General features: G+C 41.3%; 1 protein-coding gene across 5 annotated transcripts in view; it reads left to right on the top strand.

The window, feature by feature from the left end:
- The window catches only part of PALLD (palladin, cytoskeletal associated protein), a 331056-nt gene that overhangs the window by 77483 nt on the left and 225942 nt on the right, over positions 1-27631 (top strand). Inside the window, exon 1 of one of the 5 annotated variants that reach the window (XM_061584130.1) lies at positions 18068-18200. The exons of the other annotated variants lie outside the window; for them this stretch is intronic. The gene's annotated coding sequence lies outside the window, so the exon portion shown is untranslated. Of the gene's footprint in view, positions 1-18067; positions 18201-27631 lie in introns of those variants that run through there. 5 annotated transcript variants of the gene reach the window in all.

Below are 27631 nucleotides of genomic sequence, written 5' to 3'. Positions count from 1 at the left end.
CGCAGCAGCCAGATTGGTAACAGGGACCAGATGGTTTGAACATATAAAACCGATTCTGGCCCACTTGCATTGGCTGCCTGTATGTTTCCGAGCTCGATTCAAGGTGCTGGTTTTAACCTATAAAGCCTTACATGGCTTTGGACCACAATACCTGATGGAATGCCTCTCCTGACACGAACCCACCCATACACTACGCTCAACATCCAAGGCCCTCCTCCAGGTGCCTCCTCCATGGGAAGCTGGGAGTCTGGAAACAAGGGAGAGGGCCTTCTCAGTGGTGGCCCCCAAATTATGGAATGATTTCTCTGATGAGGTGCACCTGGTGCCAACACTGTTATCTTTTCGGCACCAGGTCACGACTTTCTTCTTCTCCCAGGCGTTTTAGCATTTTAGCATGTGTTTTTAAAAAATGTGTTTTTTAAATTTGTATATTTGTTTTTAATGTTTTTAATTGCTGTAAACTGCCCAGAGAGCTTTGGCTATGGGGCAATATAAATGCAATTAATCATCATCATCATCATCATCATCCCTCCTTTGCCCACTGGTTTCTCTAATACAGCGGCCACTGAGGACCGCTTTCATCACATTCCAGATGGTATTAGTGGCCTGGAATAACATTTTGAAAGTGGAATTCAGTGGCACTTTGCAGTTGTTCCCAGGCCACTGCATCAATGAGCAGAGAGCCATCAAATGTCCAATACAGAGAATGAGTTTGAAAACCTCCTCCATTAAAAACTAATATTATTGGGGCATGGTCAGAGGTTGTGACACTGCCTAAAGTAGCCCGAGAGATGTCTGTTTTCAAGTCCTCTGAGACTAACAAGTAATTCAACCCTGAGTGCGAATTAAGCTGCAAGGAGTAGTGAGTGTAGTCCCTCTCTGAAGGATGCCTCTCTCTCCAAATGTCAATCAGTCCATGAGCTGTTAACAAAACTGCCATCATGGAGTCTTGGGAGCTCGAACCTTTTCTTCATCCACGCTTATCCAGGTTGTCGTTAAGACACCTCCAATGATAACTGTGCCTTTCTTAAAGTCCTGCAGTATTTCTAATGTTCTCTACAGAAAGGCACATTGCCTGACGTTTGCAGAGTAAATCAATCCCAGGGTAAGACTGTGTCCCCTTAGAGAGCCTTTCACAAATAGCCTTCTACCCTCTGGGTTCATCAGACTATCCTCTATTTGAAACAGGCAGCTCTGGGTAATCAGAATAGCAATCACCCTGGACTTGGAAGTGCCAGGGATATAGAGTTGGTCCTCAATCCATGCACATTTTAGGATGCAGTGCAAAGGTTTCTTCTTCTTTTGGTGGGTTTCCTTCAACTTCACAATGTCTGGCCAGTTTCTTTTCAGTTCAGCCTTGACACAAGCTCTCTTTACTGTTGTTTCAAGCTCACTGACATTCCAGGAGACCAACTTTATCAATGCATTATCAGAAGCCATGACAGATTGAAGGTGGTGCATAAATCCAGGTTGGTGCAGACATGGTAACAGATGTAGTTATGCTGCTCAGTAGAGAGTGGTCTTGCCCCTGTGACTGGTGAACCTTCGGGGGGGAAGTGTCTCCAAGATAAAACTTAACATTGAATAAACATTCCAACATGAAGGCAACGTGCAAAATGCAAAGCATCATGGGGAAGAATGAGGTAATGCCCCGTGTCATATCAGAAACCGGGGGGGGGGGAAGAGTAGTAAGACACAGAAAGCAGTTCCCCTTATTTCTGTGAGACTTCTGTAATGTGAGAGTAGTTCTGTGACAGGTGCTGAGCCATTCAAGGTCAGCATGGGCAGGCTAGCCCTTCCCATGTTTTCTCCAGGATTGCTATTGAGACCATGAAAGGCCTGCTGAAATTCTTCGGTTACCATTTGCATCTCTATCAATGCTATTTGGTGGCTGAATGCCTAATTCTTGTAAAAAAAAAAAACCCTCTGCTTGGTACTCATCACTTGCAGTGTGAACTTTATCCCTGGAGTCCATGATAAGCTTGAACAGGAACCCCTGTGTATGAGAAACCCAGTTTTTTAATGCAGTTGTGTATGGGCACAGAGAGCGGCATCTTTGGAGTGTTTCAGGGCAGATGTACTGAAAAACCTCTATTTTCAATTCTGTGAAATTTCTTTGAAAATCTCTTTAACCTTATATCATTTAAAACGTATCACAACGTCTCAAGGCAGCTCAGTGAAGTGGCCTTTCAGACCTGTTACTCTGTGGGCCCTTCCAATAGCAGTCGCAAGAGAGCAGTCCCTAAATGCAGTTCCTTAAACCATCCAAGGAAAAACTCCACCATATCTCCCTCCTCTTCTTTCTCTGGGAGACCTCTACAACAGAAATTCTTTCAACAGCCCCTATCCGAGTGCTCCTCCTGCTTTAACTCTTGCTTTAAAGTAAACCATTAATTTCAGCAGCTCTATCTCTGACTGATTATCAAGACTTAGCGATTTAGCTTAATTGGTTGTTTTAGTTAAATCTGCTAGGTTCACATTAACCATCTCCAATTTAACTTCTAAGGGTTTAGGTGCCCCTGCCCAGTCTGTCTGAAGCGCTTACCTTACTTTCACCACATATTCATCAGTTTCAAATTGACTGTCAGAAGCACTGGTCAATTTTATGCCTTTAAGCCACCCTGTGCCATTTTGTCAGGGGAATCGTCTCCTGACAATTCCGAGGTGTACTGGGGAAATACCTGGTGATTGTCCAGACAAAGTATTTTTGCAAGGTCTCCTTGTGATCCCTGCTGCATCGCCTTTACAATAGTGTCCTTAGGAAGAAGTGTGCTAATTCTGACCACCTGCAAAGGCCTTAAAGAGTCTCACATTAAGTACAGGAATTAAGCTAACAAGCCATTAGCATCACTGGCTAGCTCCGCCCCCAAGCAAAAAAGTTTTTAACAGGAATAAAAAATGAAGGCTGTTAGTGGTGCTGTTCCAGTTCTCTGAGAGCCAGTGTGGTGTAGTGGTTAGAGTGTTGGACTACGACCTGGGAGACCAGGGTTTGAATCCCCACACAGCCAAGAACTTCACTGGGTGACCTTAGGCCAGTCACTGCCTCTTGGCCTCAGAGGGAAGCAATGGTAAACCCCCTCTGAATACTGCTTACCATGAAAACCCTATTCATAATGTCGCCATAAGTCAGAATCGACGTGAAGGCTGTCCATTTCCAGTTTCCAGTTCTCTGCTTGGTTTTCTCCCTAGTCAGGCAACAGCAAGAGTGGGAGATGGGCCAAGAGACTCTGAACAATGTGCTCTGGCAGACTGTTCCTTCACATTAAAAAACCATAGCTTATTTTTAACTGTGGTTTAATGTGATGTGTGAATTGAGCATATGTATCCTAGAAAACCAGAAACCCTAATGGTCTTATGATTTTGAGGTACCGACTGAACTTTTCCACTTAAACATATCAGAATAATTGGTTCCACATTTTTCCACTTAAAGGTTTACTATTAAAAGGAGACTAGTCACATTTCTTGATATGCCAAGAATTGTTTAATGGAACATGAAACATAATGCAAGCCACAGCATCAAAAATATCCAGGGTTATTTTCGTTCTCTTGTAATACTGCTACTGGACTGTAACGTGGGAGCGCTCTCTCTCTCTCTCTCTCTCTCTCTGTGTGTGTGTGTGTGTGTGTACCACTTGATTGTATGAAAACCTTTAAGCAGTTTACAAGAAGCATTAAAGTTATCAATAAAAAACAGTTAAAAACAAGTAATTAAAAACATTGAAAAACACTTAAAATAGCAATAAACTAAAAAGAAATTAAAACACATCAACATTTATATTTCTGGATAGGCTGACCTAAACAAATGTTTTAAGTAGGCACCAAAAAAAGATAGCAAAGGTGCCTGCCCAATGTCAATAGGCAGGGAGTTCCAAAGTGTAGGTGCGATCACACTAACCAAATGATTTCTTACATGTGTAGAATGAGTATTATGTGGCACCTGTAATAGTGCCAGCTCCACAGATCAAAGTGATCGAGTGGGCACATATGAGGTAAGGCAGTCCTGCAAGTAAACTGGTCCTAAGCTATTAAAGGCTTTATATACCAATAGTAACACCTTGAACTTGGCCTGGTAGCAAGTTGGCAAACAGTACAGATCTCTGAACAGATGTGTTATATGCTGGCAGGGTCTCATTCCTGTCAGCAACTATCCTGCAGCATTCTGCACTAACTGCAGTTTCTGGGTCAAGCACAAGGGAAGCCCCCACCTAGAATGCCTTGCAGTAAGTGTGTGTGTGTTTGTGCGTTTGTGTGCATGCAGTACTTATACACTAGCCATAATCATCTTTATGCAAAAAGAGGTGAATAGAAAATATTCTAACTGGCTACAGCGTTCCAGCTTAGGCAGTAAAAAATTACCCATCCAATAACTGAATTTTGAGGCATAAATGCTTCTTTAGTTTACACTTTGGTGCTGTGGCATTTGGTTGTATTGTAGAATGCTCTGTTTATGGATATTTCATGTTACAGAGCAAAACAGACACAAAGTAAATTAAGTCCAGTTCTCTGAGAAGTTAACCTTTGCAAATCATCTGACTAGATACTCTTCTGAAATTGTTTTCCCCACCACATTAACACCAGAAATATATGGTTTGTTTCAACTGCTTTTGAAGAGTTACTGTTACATGGTAATCCTCTTGAATGGCATTTTTAAGAATTTTGTTGTCGCTGTTCCCAATGATGAAAGCCAATTTATCCCAGAAGTGGGTGAAACAGGCAGCCTGGTGAAACTCATCCTTCACTTCACACAGCTATCTAAACATCCAACATGAACTTGTTCTGTTGATTGATTCATGAATACAGGAGGCCCATTGCAGCTGAAGTATGAACTGATACTTCTGTGGTACAGTCAGCAATCTCTACCAGTGATCTATGAGGAAGATTTCCCCCAGCTGACCTAGTCTATGGGATCTCTGCCAAACATATTTTATCTGGAACATTGCATGAGTTCAGAATTGCATTCTCAAATGTGGAATGTTATAGGTCCATATAAACATAATTTTAGTTCAAAACAAGAAAGCTCCCAAGTGTTGCGTAAGCCTTCTACAACTATTTTAGGGACTATCTGATCTTTTATATCCTGGACCAATCACTGAGATCTTTGGGGGAATCCCTGTTGGTGGTCCCTCATGGCTCAGATGCTTCACTTGTAACTACCAGAAGCCATGCATTCAGTGTAGTGCGCCCAAGCCTGTGGAACTCCCAACTGAAATTAGACAGACACCCTCCTTGTTGAACTTTAGGCTCATGACTAAGATTTTGTTGTTGCAGCAGTCAAGGTGTTTGGTTTTATGATGATTTTATTGTTTCCTTTTATGTTTTTAAGCACTTTGCTTAGAAATATTAATGATTAAGTAGTAAATATATGTCTTAAATAAGTAATATTTCCTATATGTTTCTATGTTACTAGTGTAGGTGGTGTGGGATAACTGACTTCTCCAGTATGCTTTTTTTTAGCTCCTGCTTCCAGACTTACATTCTCACATTGCTGAACCTTTAAAATCATAGAATTGTAGAGTTGGAAGGGGCATATAAGGCCATTGAGTCCAACCCCCTGCTCAATGCAGGAATCCAAATTAAAGCATACCTGACAGGTGCCTGTCCAGCTGCCTCTTGAATGTCTCCAGTGTTGGTGAGCCCACCACCTCCATTTTTGTTAAGGTGACAAAAGTGTATCCAAAGTCTAAGGGTTTCTTGTATGCAGGTGAAGAGATGTGCTGCATTCAGACATTAATGAGCATAGCCTCATTCCAGATTTGTGTGCTCCCCCTCACCTCTCCTCCTCTTGGGCAGCTAGAGGGAGTTTGGAAGGTTTTTGGTTTTGCTTTACATTAACCATGATTTCCCATGTCTTTTGATGCAACAAACTGTGATTATCACTAACTATAGTTCATTTTGAACAAGGCAACTTCAAACCATGGCTTACGAAGCTAGCTTGTTGAAAGTAACCATAGTTAACACTACTACTCTGTCAATAATATGTTGCAGAATACACTCACAATAAAACACCAGTGTGGAGGGGCTCTTACTGTATTTGGGGTGGATTTATTCTGCATTTGTTTGTGCTTCCTCAAAGCTACCACGTTATTGCTGTCTGGTGGGGCTATAGGCAATAAAAGCAGGACAAAATTAAACCAGAACATTTGTGGTATAAAAAGTTATGGAAATTCATTAGGAAGTTACAAGATATGCACTGATTAGAAATGAAGCAGGATGACCACTCAAAGTTTTTGGAGGTGCAAACAGTATTGAAAGTGGGATCGCTTGTGACTGCCTCAATAGCATCATGAGCACAAATAATCATGAATGCACAATAGAAAGGATGTCCAGAAGAGGCCTAAAAAGAAGAGTAATTGTTTTATTTTATTTATTTATTATTATTTATTTATTATTATTTATAACCCTTCTCCGGGTTCCAACTCACAAGGAGGCCCGGAGAGCAGTAACGAGATCTAGGGCCTTCTCGGTCGTGGCCCCCGAATTATGGAATGCTCTCCCTGACGAGATACGTCTGGCCCCTTCTTTGATATCTTTTTGGCGCCAGGTAAAGACCTACCTCTTTGCCCAGGCGTTTTAATCTTAGTTTTCATTTTACTTTTATAGTTTATTAATTGTAATCTCTATTAATTTTATCTTATCTGTTTTAATGTGTTTTTATACCTATATATTGTAATCCACATTCGTTGGTTTTTAAATGTGGTTTTATTCTGTTGTACACCGCCCTGAGAGCCTGTTGCTAAAGGGCGGTTTAAAAGTGCAATAAATAAATAATAATAATAAAATAATAAATAATAAATAATTGCTTTATGAATGCTTACATATTCCACACAATTAGACTTTTAAGGTAATTATTTAGTATGTGAAATTGCAAATATTCCATGGATGTTCTCATCCAACATTCCAAAATAAAAACAGTCTCTCTCTCTCTCTTGCTTACAAATTTACACAAGTGTGAACACTGTAGCAAGGCTAAAAACATACTTTAAGTAAATTGTGAAATCACTCATCAGTTTTTCACAAGCAAGGCCATGAAATTCTTTAGTTCCATAAATGCACATTTCAATTACTTGACATATGGGCACTCTTGGGTTTGCATATAAGCCAAAAGAGTGTGAGAGAGTGCACTTTTCATTGAAAACATATGGAACAACTAACATCAGAAACCAACAAAATTCTTCCATTTGTTCTCTGGCACTACAGTCTTCAGGGAGATCCAGTTAGAATAATAAAAAGACAAATATTGAGCAACAGCGTTCATTAAGTTAATACCCTGAAATACCATAAGTGGGACGTGAGTAAACTCAAGCACAAATAACAAGGGGAGGGTCTTTGCTCTGACCACATTTATTGTGGTTCCCTTCCCACCCCCAATCAGTGCAAAATTATATGTAACCAAAAATGTTTGGAAACTCAGATTTGACTGAAAAGAATTAATGTGGAATAATTTTGAATCAGATTGCTTTGTTTGAGGGCCTGCAAAATACTATTCACCTGAATTAAAGATGCACATGCAGCATAATCCAAAACATAATAGACTCAGAGTGAACAGAGCAATTCTAACCCCCATAGAAGACTTGCTGAGGGGGGGAAGAAACACCTCCTCTTTTGTCAGGGAGAAGCTTAGCTGGCAGGGCAGCGCATCCACCCCAGAGGCCACCAGTATGCCTGCAGAAAGCTCTGTGGGCATGTATCTACTACTGGCAGCGTTCCCACCCGCATTAAGGACTAATTTGGGGCATCCTGGAGACATTATATGAACTAGGTGAAGGACAGCTTTGGATCCACCAGATCAAAGTCCCCTCGCTCTCCTGGCACAGCATTGGATGGCACCCTGTACCTACACCAGCCTTGAGCTGGCATAGTTATTTCTCCGCCGGTTGAAAGGGAGGGAAATTGAGAATGGAACCCTGCTGGAGAAGTTAAAGTAAAAAACCCAGAAGACTTCTACCTCCTGCCCTGACTGGAGTGAGTTAACAAGGCTTTGGAAATGGCAGAATGTCTTCCCCTTAACTCCCACTTAACCCACTTAGTTAGAGGGAGTTTCTGAGCAATCTTAAGTTAAAGGGATACAATAAGCATGTTTAGGATTGCAGCCAGTCTTAATTTTTTTTAAAAGGATTTTTCTTAATAATTTAACAAACAAACAAAATTCCAGATTTGCTGAGAAACTAATCTTATTTACAGACTACTTTCAATACAATTTTATCTGTGTTTCTTTTGCTTGGCTTTCGTGTTCTATTTTCCACTTTTAGTATTGTGTCTTTCTGGAAGTATTCTCTTAAAACTTTAGGTTCCCTTATTCATTCTGTTGGTGTATATACTTGATTCCTCTTTAAAGGTTTACCCCAAACCATATGGCGCAGCTTAGACTGCATTGGTTATAACATGCCAGTTTTACTAATCTACAGTACACAAGGGAGGATGTGGTGCACAGTATAACGGACCACATTTTTTCTCTTTTGATCTAATGGATCAGATACCTGCGTCAGCTGGATGTATGGACATCAGAAGGCCAATGACAAAAGATGCTTTCCTGCTTTACTCATCACTCATTTCCAAACTATCCCATCACTATGGAAATTTAATTCCAGTTATTAGAAATGTGAATCCATCTATTTGCCTGTTAGAAGAGAAATGTACAATGGACTAAAGGCAGAACTGTTCCAAATAGGAAGCCGGCAGGAAGTTGAGACAGACAGACAACATGGTGGAACCAGGAAGGTGAGAGCAGCACCAGAAGATATCAGGTAGCCTAGCAAATAGGGTGCTGCTCTCAACCTGTTCATTAAAAGTATTGTTATCCAGGGCTGGCCCTATCATTGAGGTTGCTGCCTCAGATGGCTGGCTTGGGGTGTTACAAAAGGGCAGCAAACTGCTTGTTTATTTTTCTAACTAAAAAGCTACAAAATGTTGTAAGCTTTCCTCATAGGGGAGTTGGTTGCCCTTTGCCACCTCTACAATAATCTGCTCTATTGACCTCTGTCTAATTACATCTTTGTTCATTTCTGAACCAACAGCAATTCTTATGAACCAATCTTCAAACTAGACAATGGTAAACTATTCCCTATATTACTGAGTGAGAGTGGCTTGTGTATGAGTAGTTGATTGATAATGTATGAGGTAGTGAATGATAGTAGTGATTGAGAGAATGGATGGTGAGAGATTTGGTGAGTGGTTTTAGGAATAGTGTGTTTATGTTAGTTATGTTAGGCAACAAAAGCAGGACAAAATTAAACCAGAACATTTGTGGAATAATGTTTTTAAATTGCTTTTTAAAAATGTGTTTTTTAAATTTGTATATTTGCTTTTAGTGTTTTTAATTGTTGTAAACCACCCAGAGAGCTTCGGCTATGGGGCAGTATACAAATACAATAAATAAATAAAAATTTAGGGTAATTTAGCAGGATGCTCTCTGACTGTATATTGAGACTGTTTTTATGGATATGGATACAGATACCATTTATGTATTTGGTATTTTATGTAAATAATTGGACACTGTTTTTATTGTATATATGGATGTGGACAGGACTTTGGGAGAAATGAGGGCCACTACTTGTTCTCTTCACCCTTGCCCATCCTGGTTAATTAAATCTGCCAGAGTGGGAGTAGCTGACTGGTTGGCATATTTAATTAACACCTCCCTAAGGGAAGGTTCTATGCCAACATTGTGGAAGGAGGCTGCGATAAGATCTTTGTTATAGAAGCCTTCATTAGATCCTGCAGATCTTAACAACTCCCACCCAGTCTCTTTTTGGGCAAGGGGATTCAACTCTATCTCTCACTACCACCTGATTGCAGGAAGGGAGTGCTCATCGGTGCCTGTAGGCTGTGAAGGACTGGATCTGGGCTAACAAACTGAAACTTAAGACAAGATGGAAGTGTTGCTGGTCAAGGGGAAAACTGCACCAGAGATAGGGTTGCAACCTATTCTGGATGGGCTTGCACTCCCCTTGAAGGAGCAGGTCCGCAGTTTGGGAATCCTCCATCCTGCCCTGCTGCTTGAATATCAGGTGGCTGCGTTAGCCAGGAGTGCTTCTGGCCAACTCAAATTGGTCTACCAGCTGCGCCCATTCCTGGAAGCAGTTGACTTAGCCACAGTGATACATGCATTGGTGAGACAGAGGCTTGATTATTGTGACTCACTCTATGTGCCTTTAAAAACGGTTTGGAAATTACAGTTGGTTCAGAATGCAGCAGCCAGAATGTTAACTGGAGCATGGCGCAGGAAGCATATCACTCCTGTGCTTTATCGACTCCACTGGCTCCCAATTTGTTTCTGGGCCCAATTGAAAGTGCTGGTTCTGAACTTTAAAGCCCTAAGCAGCCTTGGACCAATGTACCTGAGGGACCGCTTACGCCTATATGCACCTGGCCGGGATTTAAGATCATCTGCCTCTGGTCTCCTCTGCGTGCCTGAAATGACAGATGTTAGACTGACAGGCACACGGGAGAGAGCCTTTTCAGCCATGGCCCCCAAGCTCTGGAATACCCTACCCCAAGAAGCCCACTCTGCTCCTTCCCTGATGGTTTTCTGGAGACTTCTGAAAACCATCTTGTTCCAGAGAGCCTTTGGGAGGGACAACTGATATTAGCCTTCTATTTTAATTTTACCTCTTTAGTCCCTTCAGTACCACTCCCCTATATAAATATATGTATGTATATGTGTGTATATGTATGCATGTGTGTGTATGTGTGTGTATGTATATGTATATATAGTATTTTATGTATTTTAATAGTATTTTAATTTATTTTAATATTTTTGTGATCTTTATTGTGTACAATTTTATTATGTATGTGTTCGATTTTATTGTAAGCCACCCTGAGTGACCTATTATAAGGTAGAAGGGTGGGACAGAAATATTTTAAATAAATAAAGTGTGTGTGTATGAGAGAGAGAGAGGGGGGGGAGAGAGAGAGAGAGAGAGAGAGAGAGAGAGAGAGAGAGAGAGAGAGAGAGGGTTTAAGATCTCCAGATAGTAAGTGGTCTATAAATAGAAATGTTAACAACAACAACATAGCAGTGTGGACTGCTGTTTCCTGCTGGATGAAGTATCATTTATCGACTTATGATAATACCTAAAATCAGCAATAATAAATGCATACTTTGGTTAACAAAAATAATATTTAATAACATATAGCTTCCTAAATAAATTGATTAATAATAGGTCAACCTTCCCCAACCTGACACCCTCCCAAATGTTGTTGGAGTACAATTCCATCATTCCAGGCCATTGACTATGCAGGCTGGGCTTATGGGAGTTCTAGTCCAAAATGTCTAGAGGGCACCAGGTTGGAAAAGGCTGGGCTAAGTCATAATTTGAATTTATATATAAATTACATGCTTTCTGCAAGGCTTATTGTATTATTTGTTATTATGGCTTTCATTCATATGAGTAGTTTATTTGAAAAAAGGATTAACAGCATCACTGATCTTCAGTTACAAATGTTTGCTAACTATCCTGAAATACCAAGGTTTTCAAAACCAGTTCAGATCCCCCCCCCATCCCCCTGTTTTTCGTGTAGCATGGGGCAGTCAGTATTCTCAAGCACGGCAAATTGTTTCATTCAAGTTATTTCACACAATATTAAAATTTATTCCTCCAAATGGTTTCTGACATTTTCCATAGTGTTGCCAAGAAGATATATCTGGTCCTGGTTTAGCTACGCCTAAAAGAATTTTCTTATAAGAAATTGCCGTTGGGTACAGGGTACCACAGAGGCTTATACAATTACCTGCTGCTTTCAATATTTAAAAAAACTTGAATTCAAACTTCATTTGTTAGCTCCAACCTAGCTGACACATAAGCTTTTCCAGTCCTGCTAAAAGCTACTAACCTACACTAACCAGTAGTAGGTAGGAATGAAGAGTTGGAAGAAACATTGGAGATCAAACATATAGCAACAACAGGATTCCATAGACCTTAGATCCAAGGGGGACCATGCTGTTGCAATGCATTGGTCTAGATAGCCCATGATACCCTTTCCACAGTTATGGATACGACCTTCTAAATGCATGGCCTTCTATTATTAATGACCTTCTATGTGTGGTTTTAGCACCACCTGGATACTTAGCTACCTCTTGTAAATAACACAATGACCTTTTTGTGTCTTTCATCCCCCCAATATCATATAATGCTTAGCCAGGAATGGGAAACCTGTGATGTTGTTGGCCTCCACTCCCACCAACCTGATCCCTTCCAGATGCTTCAGTCAGGGATGATGGGAAATGTGTCCAACAACATCTGAATGGCCACAGGATCGCCATCCTAAGTTTCATCCTTAATACGTGAACCTACACTTCATCTAATATTGTTTAGCTTTCCTAGTCTCATTTAGGTTTCCTGACCCTTCAGTTTAGATCTCTTTTACCCACTGGAGGTCTGGGAGATGCCATTTCAATTTCTCACTATGCTCCAGAATGATGCAGTGCTTACTGATGTAAGAAAGGGCATGGCAGTGAGCACTGCACGAAGGGTGCCTTCAAACTGGACCTGCCTAAAGGAGATTATCTGGGAAACAATCCTAGGTAAAAAATACAATCATATTATTAATATTTTAACTTATTTCGATAATGGGCTTCACAATAATATCCTAGCTGGTGAATGATGGAAATCTCAAAATTGTACCCTTTTATTCTAACAGAGTCCCTTGAGATAAAAGCCATCCAGCTTGCAGCTGTGAACTTACTCCAGGACAACAGCGTATTTTTATGTAGCATGCATCTAGCTTTAAATGTGTGCAGGTTTTGGTATATGCCTGTGCTGGCTCTAGGCTTTGGAGGGCCTTTGGGCAAGATGGCAGCTGTGGGTTCTCTCCTCTGCTGAAACTCTCTTTGCATCACTGTCACTGCTGTTCATTTGCTTCCTCTGAGCCCAATCCGCCCAACCACTTGTTGATGTAGTGGTAAATTCTGAAGTGCAGGTGCTCTCCATTACAACCTCCATAACCACAACTATACAACAAGACAGACTTTATGGCTGTAATCCCAAGCCAACTTTTTTTCTCACCCTCCCCCGCCCAGTGAAGCATTCTGGTGGACTCAAAAGCTTGCTCACTTTCTTCTGACATTTTGATTGGTCATACTACACAAATTTTAGAATTTTTCAAAACTGAGGTGGCAGTTTAATCCTTAGCCATGCGTGCGTATTCACAGTGCTGGAGTAATACTTCTGAATAACAACTCTGCTTTTTAGTCACATAAATCTAAACAGCAAAAATAGCATAATGCCTTTGTTGGGAGCCAATAAAAAGTCACTTAGCAGAAAGCAAGCTTCTGGGTTCATCAGAAATCTTCTCCAGGTTGAGTGTTAAACAAGAACAAAGGGTGGGAAGTGAGAAAGTGTTGCTGGACATCACTGTAGGTTTTAATAGTCTTAACATGAATGGAAGAGATGACTAATAGCACAAGGCTATGTGTTTTCAATGAAAACTAAGTTGCAATCCGTGGGACTTACTCCCTTCTAAATTTATTTAGGGCTATGGAGTAAGCGTAACTGAACATATTGGAATTTATTGTTAAGGAAAATAGGATTGGGCACAGAGCAAGAGCAATGGCTATTTCCCCTCTGAAAATATGAAATGTAGCTGTTATTTTGATCTTTCTAGCATAAGCCAAGATATATAGGTCTTTTGTAGGGTGCTGGGATGTTCCTTTAAGGCTGCAGTCCTACGGACACTTACCTGGAAGGAAGCCCTATTGAACTCAGTGGGACTTACTTATGAGTAAATATGCATCAGATTGAGCTGCATTCAAGCTATTGAAAACACATGGCTTGAATTTATACGAGTGGTGGGAAGTTCTATGTGTTCCAAAACTTTTGATGTGGTAAGTACATATCCAGAACCATTCTACTTGGGCTTAGCATTGGAGTGTAAATTTGCTCTCACAGTAGCAACTATCAATGTCTTTCTGGAATATGAAAAGTCTAATTGTTGTGGGTGGTGATACCGTGCCCCAGGAGGGACTTAATACTGGGAACGATCTATCGTCCCCCTGATCAAAATGCTCAGGGAGACCTTGAGATGAGATATGAAATTGAGGAAGCATCCAAACTAGGAAATGTGGTAGTAATGGGTGACTTCAACTACCCGGACATAGACTGGCTGCATATGTGTTCCAGTCATGACAAAGAAGCAAAGTTTCTAGATATTCTAAATGACTATTCCCTAGATCAGTTGGTCATGGAACCGACCAGAGGGATGGCAACCCTGGACTTAATCCTCAGTGGGGACCGGGACCTGGTGCGAGATGTAAGTGTTGTTGAACCGATTGGGAGCAGTGACCACAGTGCTATTAAATTAAACATACATGTAACTGGCCAATTGCCAAGAAAATCCAACACGGTCACATTTGACTTCAAAAGAGGAAACTTCACAAAAATGAGGGGATTGGTAAAAAGAAAGCTGAAAAACAAAGTCAAGAGGGTAACATCACTCGAAAATGCTTGGAAGTTGTTTAAAAACACTCTATTAGAAGCTCAACTGGAGTGCATACCGCAGATCAGAAAAGGTACCGCCAGGGCCAAGAAGATGCCAGCATGGTTAACGAGCAAAGTCAAGGAAGCTCTTAGAGGCAAAAAGTCTTCCTTCAGAAAATGGAAGTCTTGTCCGAATGAAGAAAATAAAAAAGAACACAAACTCTGGCAAAAGAAATGCAAGAAGACAATAAGGGATGCTAAAAAAGAATTTGAGGAGCACATTGCTAAGAACATAAAAACCAACAACAAAAAATTCTATAAATACATTCAAAGCAGGAGACCATCTAGGGAGACAATTGGACCCTTGGATGATAAGGGAGTCAAAGGTGTACTAAAGAACGATAAGGAGATTGCAGAGAAGCTAAATGAATTCTTTGCATCCGTCTTCACAGTGGAAGATATAGGGCAGATCCCTGAACCTGAACTAACATTTGCAGGAAGGGATTCTGAGGAACTAAGACAAATAGTGGTAACGAGAGAGGAAGTTCTAAGCTTAATGGACAATATAAAAACTGACAAATCACCGGGCCCGGATGGCATCCGCCCGAGAGTTCTCAAAGAACTCAAAGGTGAAATTGCTGATCTGCTAACTAAAATATGTAACTTGTCCCTCGGGTCCTCCTCCGTGCCTGAGGACTGGAAAGTGGCAAATGTAATGCCAGTCTTCAAAAAGGGATCCAGAGGGGATCCCGGAAATTACAGGCCAGTTAGCTTAACTTCTGTCCCTGGAAAACTGGTAGAAAGTATTATTAAAGCTAGATTAACCAAGCACATAGAAGAACAAGCCTTGCTGAAGCAGAGCCAGCATGGCTTCTGCAAGGGAAAGTCCTGTCTCAGTAACCTATTAGAATTCTTTGAGAGTGTCAACAAGCATATAGATAGAGGTGATCCAGTGGACATAGTGTACTTAGACTTTCAAAAAGCGTTTGACAAGGTACCTCACCAAAGGCTTCTGAGGAAGCTTAGCAGTCATGGAATAAGAGGAGAGGTCCTCTAGTGGATAAGGAATTGGTTAAGAAGCAGAAAGCAGAGAGTAGAAATAAACAGACAGTTCTCCCAATGGAGGGCTGTAGAAAGTGGAGTCCCTCAAGGATCGGTATTGGGACCTGTACTTTTCAACTTGTTCATTAATGACCTAGAATTAGGAGTGAGCAGTGAAGTGGCCAAGTTTGCTGACGACACTAAATTGTTCAGGGTTGTTAAAACAAAAAGGGATTGCGAAGAGCTCCAAAAAGACTTCTCCAAACTGAGTGAATGGGCGGAAAAATGGCAAATGCAATTCAATATAAAGAAGTGTAAAATTATGCATATTGGAGCAAAAAATCTGAATTTCACATATACGCTCATGGGGTCTGAACTGGCGCTGACCGACCAGGAGAGAGACCTCGGGGTTGTAGTGGACAGCACGATGAAAATGTCGACCCAGTGTGCGGCAGCTGTGAAAAAGGCAAATTCCATGCTAGGGATAATTAGGAAAGGTATTGAAAATAAAACAGCCGATATCATAATGCCGTTGTATAAATCTATGGTGCGGCCGCATTTGGAATACTGTGTACAGTTCTGGTCGCCTCATCTCAAAAAGGATATTCTAGAGTTGGAAAAGGTTCAGAAGAGGGCAACCAGAATGATCAAGGGGATGGAGCGACTCCCTTACGAGGAAAGGTTGCAGCATTTGGGGCTTTTTAGTTTAGAGAAAAGGCGGGTCAGAGGAGACATGATAGAAGTGTATAAAATTATGCATGGCATTGAGAAAGTGGATAGAGAAAAGTTCTTCTCCCTCTCTCATAATACTAGAACTCGTGGACATTCAAAGAAGCTGAATGTTGGAAGATTCAGGACAGACAAAAGGAAGTACTTCTTTACTCAGCGCATAGTTAAACTCTGGAATTTGCTCCCACAAGATGCAGTAACGGCCACCAGCTTGGATGGCTTTAAAAGAAGATTAAACAAATTCATGGAGGACAGGGCTATCAATGGCTACTAGCCATGATGGCTGTGCTGTGCCACCCTAGTCAGAGGCAGCATGCTTCTGAAAACCAGTTGCCGGAAGCCTCAGGAGGGGAGAGTGTTCTTGCACTCTGGTCCTGCTTGTGGGCTTCCCTCAGGCACCTGGTTGGCCACTGTGAGAACAGGATGCTGGACTAGATGGGCCACTGGCCTGATCCAGCAGGCTCTTATGTTCTTATGTTCTTATTAGGTAGAATAACTAAGTTTATGTTGATGTTATGAGAATGAAAATAGTATTCAGGGGTTTATGTACTATGTATTTATTAGTTTATGTGCAGGGCATATTTATTTGCATTGCATTTTTATTCGAATGCCACGTGTATTGGTTAATGATATTTGCATTCCCTTTTTTCTCAATATATGTTTTTGAACAATTATAGTAGTACTTTAAAAAAAGTTTATTTCACAAGTTTTGCTATGCAATATTGGGTTTTGAATTTGTGTAAGCTGGGTGAAGACATCACACTAACTTTCATTTTTAGCCTGGGGTAGTGGTTAAGGTGTTGGACTACGAGTTTGGAGACCAGGGTTTGAATCCCCACACAGCCACGAAGCTCAGTGGGTGACCTTGGGCCAGTCACTGCCTCTCAGCCTCAGAGGAAGGCAATGGTAAACCACCTCTGAATACCACTTACCATGAAAACCCTATTCACAGGGTCACCATAAGTCAGAATTGACTTGAAGGCAATCTCAAAGGTTAGTTATTCCAATGCACTTTGTCTATTTTCACTTTTTAAAAAACATCGTAAAAGGACACACCTTCAGAAAGAGAGCCTGGATTGGCAGATCCAGAATCACTGACAACTGAAGACCATTTTGATTACAAGAACAGAGTAAGTCATATCCCCCAAGCCTTCCAATGCAAGACATGGCATCGCTTGTCTTTTACCAAACAAACATATAATCCAAAGAAGCCGCCTTTATTGGAGCTGCAAAGTTGACTGTTGTGAAAGGACCCTGTAGCCAATGTAACAGCAGCAGTAGGCTGGAATCTCACGTGATGGGAAAGGAAACCATTCGGGACTTATTGCTGTCAGGTGACAAAGGAAACGTTCAATAGCTGTTGTGTTGTGGAGGAGGGGCGTGGCAGGCAGGCAGACCGGCCAGTCGGATAAAAGCCACATTGTGCTTCGTAATTAGCTGTTAATTGGCGCTAAACGGTCACTGTGCCCATGTTGTCTGCGTAGATTCTGAGCCCTGCAACAGAGGGAGTTACAGATTTATTTATTTTAAAAAATACAAACTGATTGCTCGGAGCGGAGAAGGAAAACTTTGCACACTTTTCTCCCACTCACCGGCTCGCAAGCATCGGTGGCATTTTTCTCCCTTACCTTTCTCTACGAGATCACAAAGAGAGCCCGGGCAAAGAAAGATAAAGCGTGCGCACATGTGATTAGGAGAGACGAGGGCAGAAGGGGGAAGGATTGTCCTGGTGGTTTTCTCTGTCGTGTTATTTTTGGACATCTCCAGCATTCCACCCCGACGCACACCCTCGCCTTCCCAGCCCCCAGCAGCTCCTGCATGCTTTGCGAGAGCGAACTCACAAATGCGCGTTCCTCCTGGGGAGCAATAACAAGAGCAACAAGTTGGCCGCACGCCAGAGAACTTCAGCTCGCCTCTTTCGTTGCCAGCAGCCTTTGTTCTTGCTTGGGAATTGCTCCGAACTCCTCGCAGGCAGCGACCGTCTTCCTTCGTTTGCGGCGGCTCCTGCACCTCCTTGTAAGTGGCTGCAAATCTGGCCATTCAGTTGCCTAAATTCTCTCTCTCTCTCTCTCTCTCATTCTATAAAGTAGGCTGAATTTAGAGCAGCGTAGTCGATAGCCGGCGAGCGGCTGATAGCCCGAGAACAAGGAGGCCCAAAGTTCAGTAGGCAGGGAGGGAAGGGTGATGCTTGCTTACTTCTCCCAGCACGGCGGTAACTTCCAGTGGTTACATCTAGGTAGGGAATAAACAAACGTGATGGGGGGGGGCAAAGCGAGCGGAAACACTCAGAATCTTCCTTTCTGTTTTTGGGAGTGATCCTGTCTGTACTGAGTGATGTCTCAGAACTGTTTCTTTAACTGAAAAGCTCTCTTTTCTCTATTGCCCGTTTCTCATTTGAAGCAGAAAAAGAACGAATGCAAGGCTTTAGCTAAATTCCAAGGTACTTCTCTTGTCCTGAAAAAAGGCTTTGTTCCTGAGCTCTGTGTTGAGTTCTTTTTTTTGGGGGGGAGGGTCTTTATTTGTTAAGTGTTCTCTCTATGTGGTGCACAATGCTCTGCTATCTTGGCTGGTGGGTCCATTTGCCCATTCACCTAAGAAACTTTCTGAGGTTGTGGGTACCACAGAACCCGATTTTGAAAGCGGCAGTACCTGACTTCTGACTGTGGAAGTTGTATCTAATTCTTTTAACCAGAATTGACTAACCTGTGGTTTGCCAAATGTTGGACTACAACTCCCATCAGCTCCAGCCAGCATGACCAATGGTGAGGGATGATGGAAGTAGTAGTCCAGCAAAATCTGAAGGGCCACAGCTTAGCAGGCCCTAACAAGTGTTGAGTACCTGGAGGGTGGAGGATTATTCTGTCTGATACAAGTAATGAAAACATTTGTGGAAGTCAGTAGTAGTTCATAAACCCCCCTTGCAGAACTCTGCTCAGTGGAAGCCACAAATATGTTAGTCCTTTGAGCTGCGTTCATTCATTCAGTACGGTTGTCTGTCCAGCCCGCTCCCTCCCAACTTCTCAGTTTGTCTTGCTCAAAGCTAAAAACCAAAAGGTACCAAAATATCTGAGCATGTGTTGTTTTTAGTGAACTGCATTATTCAGTGGAAAATGCTTATTCAGGCTTTTGTGCTGGTACTGCCCTCTGTCATCACTTTTTAAAAAGATCCTAGACTTTCACCAGCAACCAAGAAAGCTGGGCACAATCCAGCAGGACTGAAATGCTTTGAACCCCCATTGAGTTTCATGGGAGAGAGTTGAATATCTGCAAAGAGTCTTCATAATGCACTTCTCTGACTGGATCACATCTTCTGCGATTATGTACAGTAAAACCTATAGTTAAAATGGGTGTGGGGGGGGGAAGGAGATATTGGCATATACCTCTGATGGTTGTCACTGCAGTTGTCTGTAGTTGTCTACCAGTCAATAAAATGATTCCTTTTGGTTTACTCTTCTTTGTTAAAAAAAACACATACAGACCACTGTGTAAATCAGAAGTTTAACAACAACGATAGACACCTTGCATGATTTTAAATGAGTATTGGATGCTGTCTTAACAATATTTCATAATACTAATTCAACTCTCCTGCTTTGACAACCAGGCAACATTTATGAATAAGACTTTCCCCAAGGAAGTGTTTTGTCTTGAACATTATTGATGTGCAGTAAAGTTATAATGCTACTTGCTATTTGTGTCAGTAGCAGAATCCGACCAAATTCCCTTGGCCTGATGGTAATCTAGTCTACTTATGCAAACAAACAAGCAGGAGTGTAAAAGTGGTATGAATTAGTAGCAATGACGATCCAGTCTGAATAAAAATGGTGGAGAATAAAACATGCTTGACTTCTTTCCCCCCTCAGTAGTTGTTCCAAAGTCTGAATAATAATTCCAGCGTCCTCTGTTGATCTCTGTAGGGGCACATTGTGAGCAAGGGTTCTGTTAATCTAATCAACTGCTTGCTAATAGGGATTTTGAGTTCCCATTTAATGTGCTTAAGGTTTCATTCTCCTTTTAGTGGCTTTTTTCCCTTAATGCAGCAAATTGCTGTCACTGCATTGGGGGAAAGCATCTCCTCTCACATGCTGTTGATTAGTCTATTTATAAGATAGAATTCACTCTGTTGGAACTGGAGACTAGAACTACCAAAGATTCCTGTTCAGAGCTAAAATTGGAATGATCCTTTCTGGGTTTGTACTCCTCCTCCAGATGGCATTACGTCCACCAATATTTTAAATTACTCAATTTCCAGAGGTGCAATGCCACTTCTGGCATCAGAAATATACTGCTAAGTTTCCTCTTTTTAAAGCCTACAATCCTAAAGCCTACACACTAAGGAGTAGCACTATTGAACGCACTGGGACTTATTCTTGAGTAAATAGGCATAAGTTTGTGCTTTAATCAATTCAGGTTTCAAGAATTGATTTTCATAGAGCTGGAAAGAACCAAAGAGTTGCATCCAAAGCAATTTCTTTGGTCCTGTGCAGGATCCCTATAAATCCACTCCCTGCAGACTTGCATACACACTGCTAACTACCATAGTGTATGACAAATAGAAAGCATGAATGAACAAAAGGCGCCAAGGTAAATGTAGAGCAGCAAACAGCTCCAGTTAATGAAAGCTACAGGAAAAACATGTAAGGAAAAGGGAGAAGCCAGACTCACCTATTCTGTTTTGGGATTCCTCCCACCCTACCCTTATAAATATATACCCTCAACAGACATGTTAGTAGGGCACAACACCATCCCATGTGTGCTAGATGTATAAAGACAAAGTCTACTGAATCTACACTGTAATAGTTTAACTGCTCTATTTCTTAATTGTAGTTCTGTCTAATCATCAGATGGTGAAATTCAAGATGTAAAAAAAGTAGATTCTTATAGGTAGAAGTAACCTGCTGTTTGGGATACATGTTGGCTTTTGCAATAAGTTCATTTTTACTCACATGGTGGACTGTTTCAAACGTGTCAATTGACACTGAGTGACATTTATCACATGGTTGATGACACAAATATTGCTCCTGCTCTGGGAGCAGATGCTGTGCGCTTGTTCAGGGGTTTATAGTTTCAGTGCTTAATTATTAATTGTCTGAATGCTTTGCTTAAATGGACTTGTAGAGAATTAATTCTCTCTATATCAAACTTGTTTAGGTTGGGTGAATATTGGAACTCAAGAAATGCTGGCAATTTACCTACAAATTGGCAAGTGTACCTGCGTCATCCAGAAAATCTAATACATGTGTCAGCACCTTGTTTGAAAGGTTCAGCCAATTTCTCTGACCCTACAAACTCATGGGCTAAGTGATATACTTGCTGACATATTCAGCATGCTTGGCCCACTTGGAAATTACACAATGCTGGCTGACTAAGGTGGAAAGAGCTTGCAAAATGATGGGGGTAATGCTACTAGAGATGTGAAGGCTCAGGGCAGGCAGATACGTTTTTGAGGGGGAAAACATTTTTCCTGATTTCCCCCCCAGGTTTTTGCTGGGCCTTCACATCTCTAAATGCTACAGGAGCAATTTTGATTTGTACCCTGTTGAATAATTAAAGTCCCAGTTAGAGCTCCTGCACAGGGTTGCTGGTGTAAATTGGTTGTATGTAGTTTGGCATAGGGGTGGCAATTTTCATTTGTAAGGGGGCAAGAGAAGCTTGGTGTCATCAAGGAAGGAAAACATCTTGGCAAGATCACTAGGGTGAAATCACATTTTACTTGAAAGATTATGAAGAAGCCAACAGCACTTTTACAGTATACATGTAAGGAGAAGTAATATTTTTTTGTTTTTTTAACAAAACACCCAAATGTAGCAAGGTCAATGTCACTGATTGGCTCCTCCAAATATAGCTGGGTTTAGGAATACACAACCATCTTTGGATGATATAATTAACCAATGTATCTGTCTGCTGGTTATGGTATACCTATATGCTTTACACATGAAAAACCTAAACTGGTCTGTCTGACATTGTCTAGCAGCTGTGGTTTGTGGTACCTTGTGGTGACTCTACAACAGTTTAGATCCTTTCCTCCCAGGCTGACTGAACCATTATGTCACTTTCTACCTTCAACTCTTTAACCTTTAAGGGATTCTACTATGACTCTTTACCCTGAGGAAGTGGTAATTGTCCCCAAAGTCCATTTTAGCACAGATCTGTCTACTCAAGCACATTCCAATGCTTAAAAAGCTTAAATGACTTTTGTGGGCAAAGCAATTTAGAGCTGGTTAAATGATTTTTAAAAGAATATGCAACATACATTTTAACAAAATACTATTTTTGTGCGTTAATTTTCTGCCTTATTTAGACCACATGTCTCCAATTGACATTTTTTAACATAGACATGTTTGGCTCGGTTGCTTGAAATGTATTTCTTTCCTTTTTCTTAACTGCTTGGAGAGAGAGTTGAATCATGTCAGAAGGCTTGGGTGTGAAGTCAAGATATATATCTATATCTATAAAGGATATTTCTAGGCAGAAGATATTTTGTATGATGGGCATGCTGCCAATTCATTATGGCAGACACACATACCATATGGGAAATGAACCTGATCTTTGGAAGGCTGACATGTTAGGCAATTGGCATATATGCCAAAATCCAAATCTTGTTGCACGTAGCCCCATACAACTTTGATCAGACCTGCACATTCAGCAGAATGAGGTGGGAAAGAGGTATAGAGTCTCAAGTTAATAATATAACCATGGAGCAAACCACGTTAGACACAAATGTATATAATGAATCTCTGGAAGTGTATTGGGGATTGCTAGCATACCAGGCTGGTGACACTTGTGGGTTTTTTTGGGGGGGAGGTGTTTCTGGAAATGGCAGGCAGTTCCTTTTCCCATGGAGATGCTTTTCTGAATGTATGTGTAGATGTTCAAGTATGCTTTGTGTGTATCTGACTGAGAGAGATGCACTTGGATAGAGAGAGAGGGAGAGATGTATGTGTGGTGTCTCTGTGTGACAGAGGGCAGAGGTATGCATGAATGTGTAGTCTGAGAGAGGCAGATATTTATATGTGAAGTGTTTGTATACAAGAGAGAGATTCATATGCACCTGTGGTCTGTATGTGTGTGGTGAGCATGCATGTATATGTGTGTCCAATTTTGCCATTTCCCCACAGCAGACATTTTGTTATCCCACACCTCCATGTCAGACATTTTATAACTGGCACTTGTAGCACTTTTTCAAAATTAAAAATGTGCCCACTGGTCCAGAAATGTTGGCAATCCCTGGTTTACATGATGAAAAGCAGCCTTTGGACGAATGGTTTTGAGTAGAGTAGCAACCTGGGAAAAGTGGAAGATGTAACCCTTTTTTTTTCCTATTCAAATTGCTCCCCCAGGGACTCTTCCCATGTGTATTTCAGATACATGTTTATGAACGCACATCTTCCCTATCTGGAGAAACAGACACATCCTTTGTTACATCCAGGCTAGTTTACTGTAATATTGTCTGCATGGGGCTGCCTTTAAAGGTAGTTCAGAAACACGCAAAATGTAGCAACCAGAATGCTTGGAGGGGGCAAGTTCTCTGAATATATTACTCTAGTTCTGCACTAGTACCACTGGTACTCTCTTTGGTTCTTGACTCAAAGTGCTGGGTTTTGCCTTTAAACCCCTAAATGGTTTGGAACCATGTTATCTGAAGGACTGCCTACCTATGCAGTAGGTCTAGGCATTGTAATTAGCAACTGAGAGTCTGTTCCCTGGCTTGTTAAGAGGCATTAGATTGATGGGGACTTTAATGTTGTGGCCCCACACTCATCAGGTTCTCTCCCAGAAAAAACATGTGGCCTCATCATTAGAAAATTTTAAGTCTCTTAAAATATTTTTTTTAAATTTCAGACCACTATTTATTGCTATGAGAAAAGTTTTCAGGGAGTGTAATGTAGTTTTAATTGGATGGCTATATTATGATTTAATGATGATGTCCGTATGACATTATGTACATCTCCTTGGCAGGGCAACTGTGTCCTGAAACACTGTTTGTTGGCCATTAAACAAATCCATTAAATTAATTCTGGATCCTTCCTAGGAAGGAAAAGCGTCTGGGGGGTAACTTTTCAGCAGAAGACTCTGCCAAAAAAAGATCCCCTCTGCCAATGCGCCATTAAAAACTATCTCTCCTAAGCTTTCTCATTTTTTTAATAAGCTTCTTGGTCTCTATTACCCATTCATAATTGCACTGGCTGCCCATTTGCTACCGGGCCAAGTTCAAGATTCTAGTTTTGGTGTACAAAGCCCTATACAGCTCGGGACAAGGGTACGTTAAAGACCATCTTATCCCTTATATACCCAATCGATCACTGTGCTCTGCAGGTGAGGGCCTCCTGCAGATACCATCTTATCAGGAGGTTCGTTCTGAACAGTATAGGAAACAGACCTTTATTGTGGCGGCACCTACCCTGTGGAATTCCCTCCCCTTGAATATTAGGCAGGTGCCATCTCTGCTATCTTTTTGGTGCCTTTTTTGGGGCACCTTTTGAAGACTTTCCTCTTTCAACAAGCCTTTTAAGTTGAAACCTGTTCCAGTCTGTGTCTGTGTTAGAATTGCTTTTAATATGTTTTCTTTAATATGTTTTTAACCTTTTTTTTTTTTAAAGATGTTTAAAGCTTTTTTTAGGATGTTTTTGGCGTTGTTTTGTTTTAATGTATTTTAAGGTCTTCTTATGATGTTTTAAAGTGTTTTTAGCGTTTCTGTTTGCCGCCCTGGGCTCCTGCTGGGAGGAAGTGTGGGGTATAAATCAAATAATAATAATAATTCATGTATAATGCACATTTTTCTCCTGATACTTCAGACCACGAGGGGAAGTACCACTTTTGAAGGCTATTCAATCTAAAAAGCTCCTTGTGGGTAGAAAATTAGCCTTTAGAGGGAGAGGTGCTAGCCTCTACGTGCAAGGAGCTCCTTGTATAAAGAACGTTCAAAAAACCCCTTTTGCCGTATCTAATATGCACCAGAGGTTGGTTGCAACATTTGTTTCAAAACAGAAGAGGTACTTACAGTGTGGTTACTTTCCAGAGATCTCAAGTAAATGTAGGAAATGCAAGGTCACCTGGGAAAAGTTGACAGTGGAGCAATTTTCATGCCATGTTGTATCTCCCATGAGCTTCAGCAATGCTATTATTGGTGGGTAGTCATGTAGCACCTCTTCTACAGGATCTGCACTGCCTCTGTATTACTGTGTCCCATTGTGTTGATGTATAACCCCCCTGAATGACCTGGGACCTAGGTATCTGAGATAACTCATCTGCTGATACCAATCTGCTTGGGCCTTGAGACCAGCGGAGGAGGCCCTGCTTGTTGTCCCCCACCTCACCCTGCCCCTGGGATGTATTGCTTGCTGTGTGGGAATGCAAAAGAGGGCCTTCTTGGTGGTGGTGCCCTGGTTATGGAGTTGTTTCCCTAGTGGCACAGACAGCTACATCCTTGATGGGGTTCTGTTGCCACCAAAAAGATGTTTATTCACCCAATCTTATGTTGGGTTTGGTTAGCTGCTGTGATCTATGAATTTTTGAATGTTAATGTTGCTCAGTACTGTAGGTTTTATGATGATTTGATATTGGATGGCTTATTATATTTTCATGTCTATTTCAGTTGTTTTAAATTCAATCATTTATGTTTTTAATTTTGTTGGACTTTTAGAAACCACTTTGTAATCCATTTTTCTTGATGAAAAGCAATGCACAAATACTAGAATAAATAAAATAAGCAGCCATGTCATTGTCCTTTCTGCCTTAGCTAGAGTAGCATGGGAAGGAGCCATTCTTTAGCAGCAGCTTCCATGTCACCAAGGCTGAGAACACCTTGTTGTGCCCTCAAAGAGGCAGGAGAGCCTCTGTCAGAACCCTTTAATGACTATTTTGCTTTTTCTAAGAATAGAATTTGCCTTTAAAAAGTAAAGTTACTTGTAGTTGGAGCACTGTTCCTCTCTGGTACTGGAGTCTGCATTTTCCCAGATGATGCTGATTTGTAAACACATAGTCTACTTCCAATTCCATTACATCAAGGATGGAGAACCTGTGGCCTTCCAGATATTGCTAGTCTTCTATCATCCCTCATCATTTACCATGCTGGCTGGGGCTGATGGGAACTGGAGTCTTTAACAACTGGAGGGCCAAAGTTTCCCATCCCTGCATGGGACATCTCCTTACTGGTGCTGGATCAAGGCTATTGCTAGGAACAAGGACAGCCTGTGTTCTAGCATCTGGAAACACCCTATTATGCTATGTGTTATCAAGAATGGGAACCCATAAAGAGAATCTATTTGCAAATAGTCTCTAGGATTGACTGATACAGGAGCCATCTTGTCTAGTTCCAGGGTGGCCTTTCACTTTCTGGATGTATAATGTCCACTAATAAAACAACCATACAGGCAGCCCTGAAAAGGCGTCCATCCTTGGCCTTGCAGATACCATCTCAGACACTTGGGTGCACAATGCTTTTGTTGACTCCAGTCAGGTGTGGAGGAGAAGGCAACTCCTCTGGGCCAGCAGGCAGGCGGTGGTAGAAAGAGAGAATGTGGAGGAGTCTGGTTTACTCATCTAGTAGTTTGTTGTGATTAACAGGGGCTTGCAGTGCTGTGAACATTCTGTGAGCCCTTTGTTAAATATATTTGTCATTGCCTTGGACATTTGCTGCCAGTGTAGTGGTTAGAGTGTTGGACTACAACCTGGGAGACCAGGGTTATAATCCTCACACAGCCATGAAGCTCATTGGGTGATCTTGGGCCAGTCACAGCCTCTCAGCCTCAGAGGAAGGCAATGGTAAACCACCTCTGAATACCGCTTACCATAAAAACCCTATTAATAGGGTCGCCATAAGTTGGGATCGACTTGAAGGCAGTCCCTTTCCATTTCATACCTGTTTCTGCCCAGGAGCTGGTGTTTGCAAGTCTGATAGCCCTAAAGGACCAAAGGCAGCCTTCAGCTGCACTGAATGCATCTGTCTATCCACTGTATTTTTCAGTTTATCAGTATTTTTAGCAGTGCTGTGGGAGAGTGAAGTGACTGCCCAGTCAAAACAAACTTAAATTTAGCAGTATCATTATTCTGTCTTCACATATTTCTTCAGAACTTTCCTGTTCTACATATAATATGTCGGTTGTAAAACAGAGGATGGAAGGCATCCATTTTATCTAAGATATAATAATCATTAGTAATCCACCATCCTAGACTGCCATTATAATGGCCAGCACAGAACTGTGGGAGTCATTACTTACAAAATGCTGTGAGTTGCCAGGTGGAAAATTTTAACCTAGCTGGGGATTCATTTAAGTCACATTATCCATTCCTTATGACACAAGTGACTTTTAAAATATGTACATTAATCATGGTTCACTTGAACTTTTTGCCCCAAGTTTGATTAATTTCTTGTTTGTTTTTCAAACCAGAGTGAACATCTTTTGTGTGTGATTTACCCAATAATATTCAAGAGTAATTAATAGTTCTTG

This window comes from Rhineura floridana, chromosome 9, assembly GCF_030035675.1.
Source record: "Rhineura floridana isolate rRhiFlo1 chromosome 9, rRhiFlo1.hap2, whole genome shotgun sequence".
Classification (NCBI taxonomy): Eukaryota; Metazoa; Chordata; class Lepidosauria; order Squamata; family Rhineuridae; genus Rhineura; species Rhineura floridana.
This window is presented reverse-complemented; position numbering and strand designations above follow the sequence as displayed.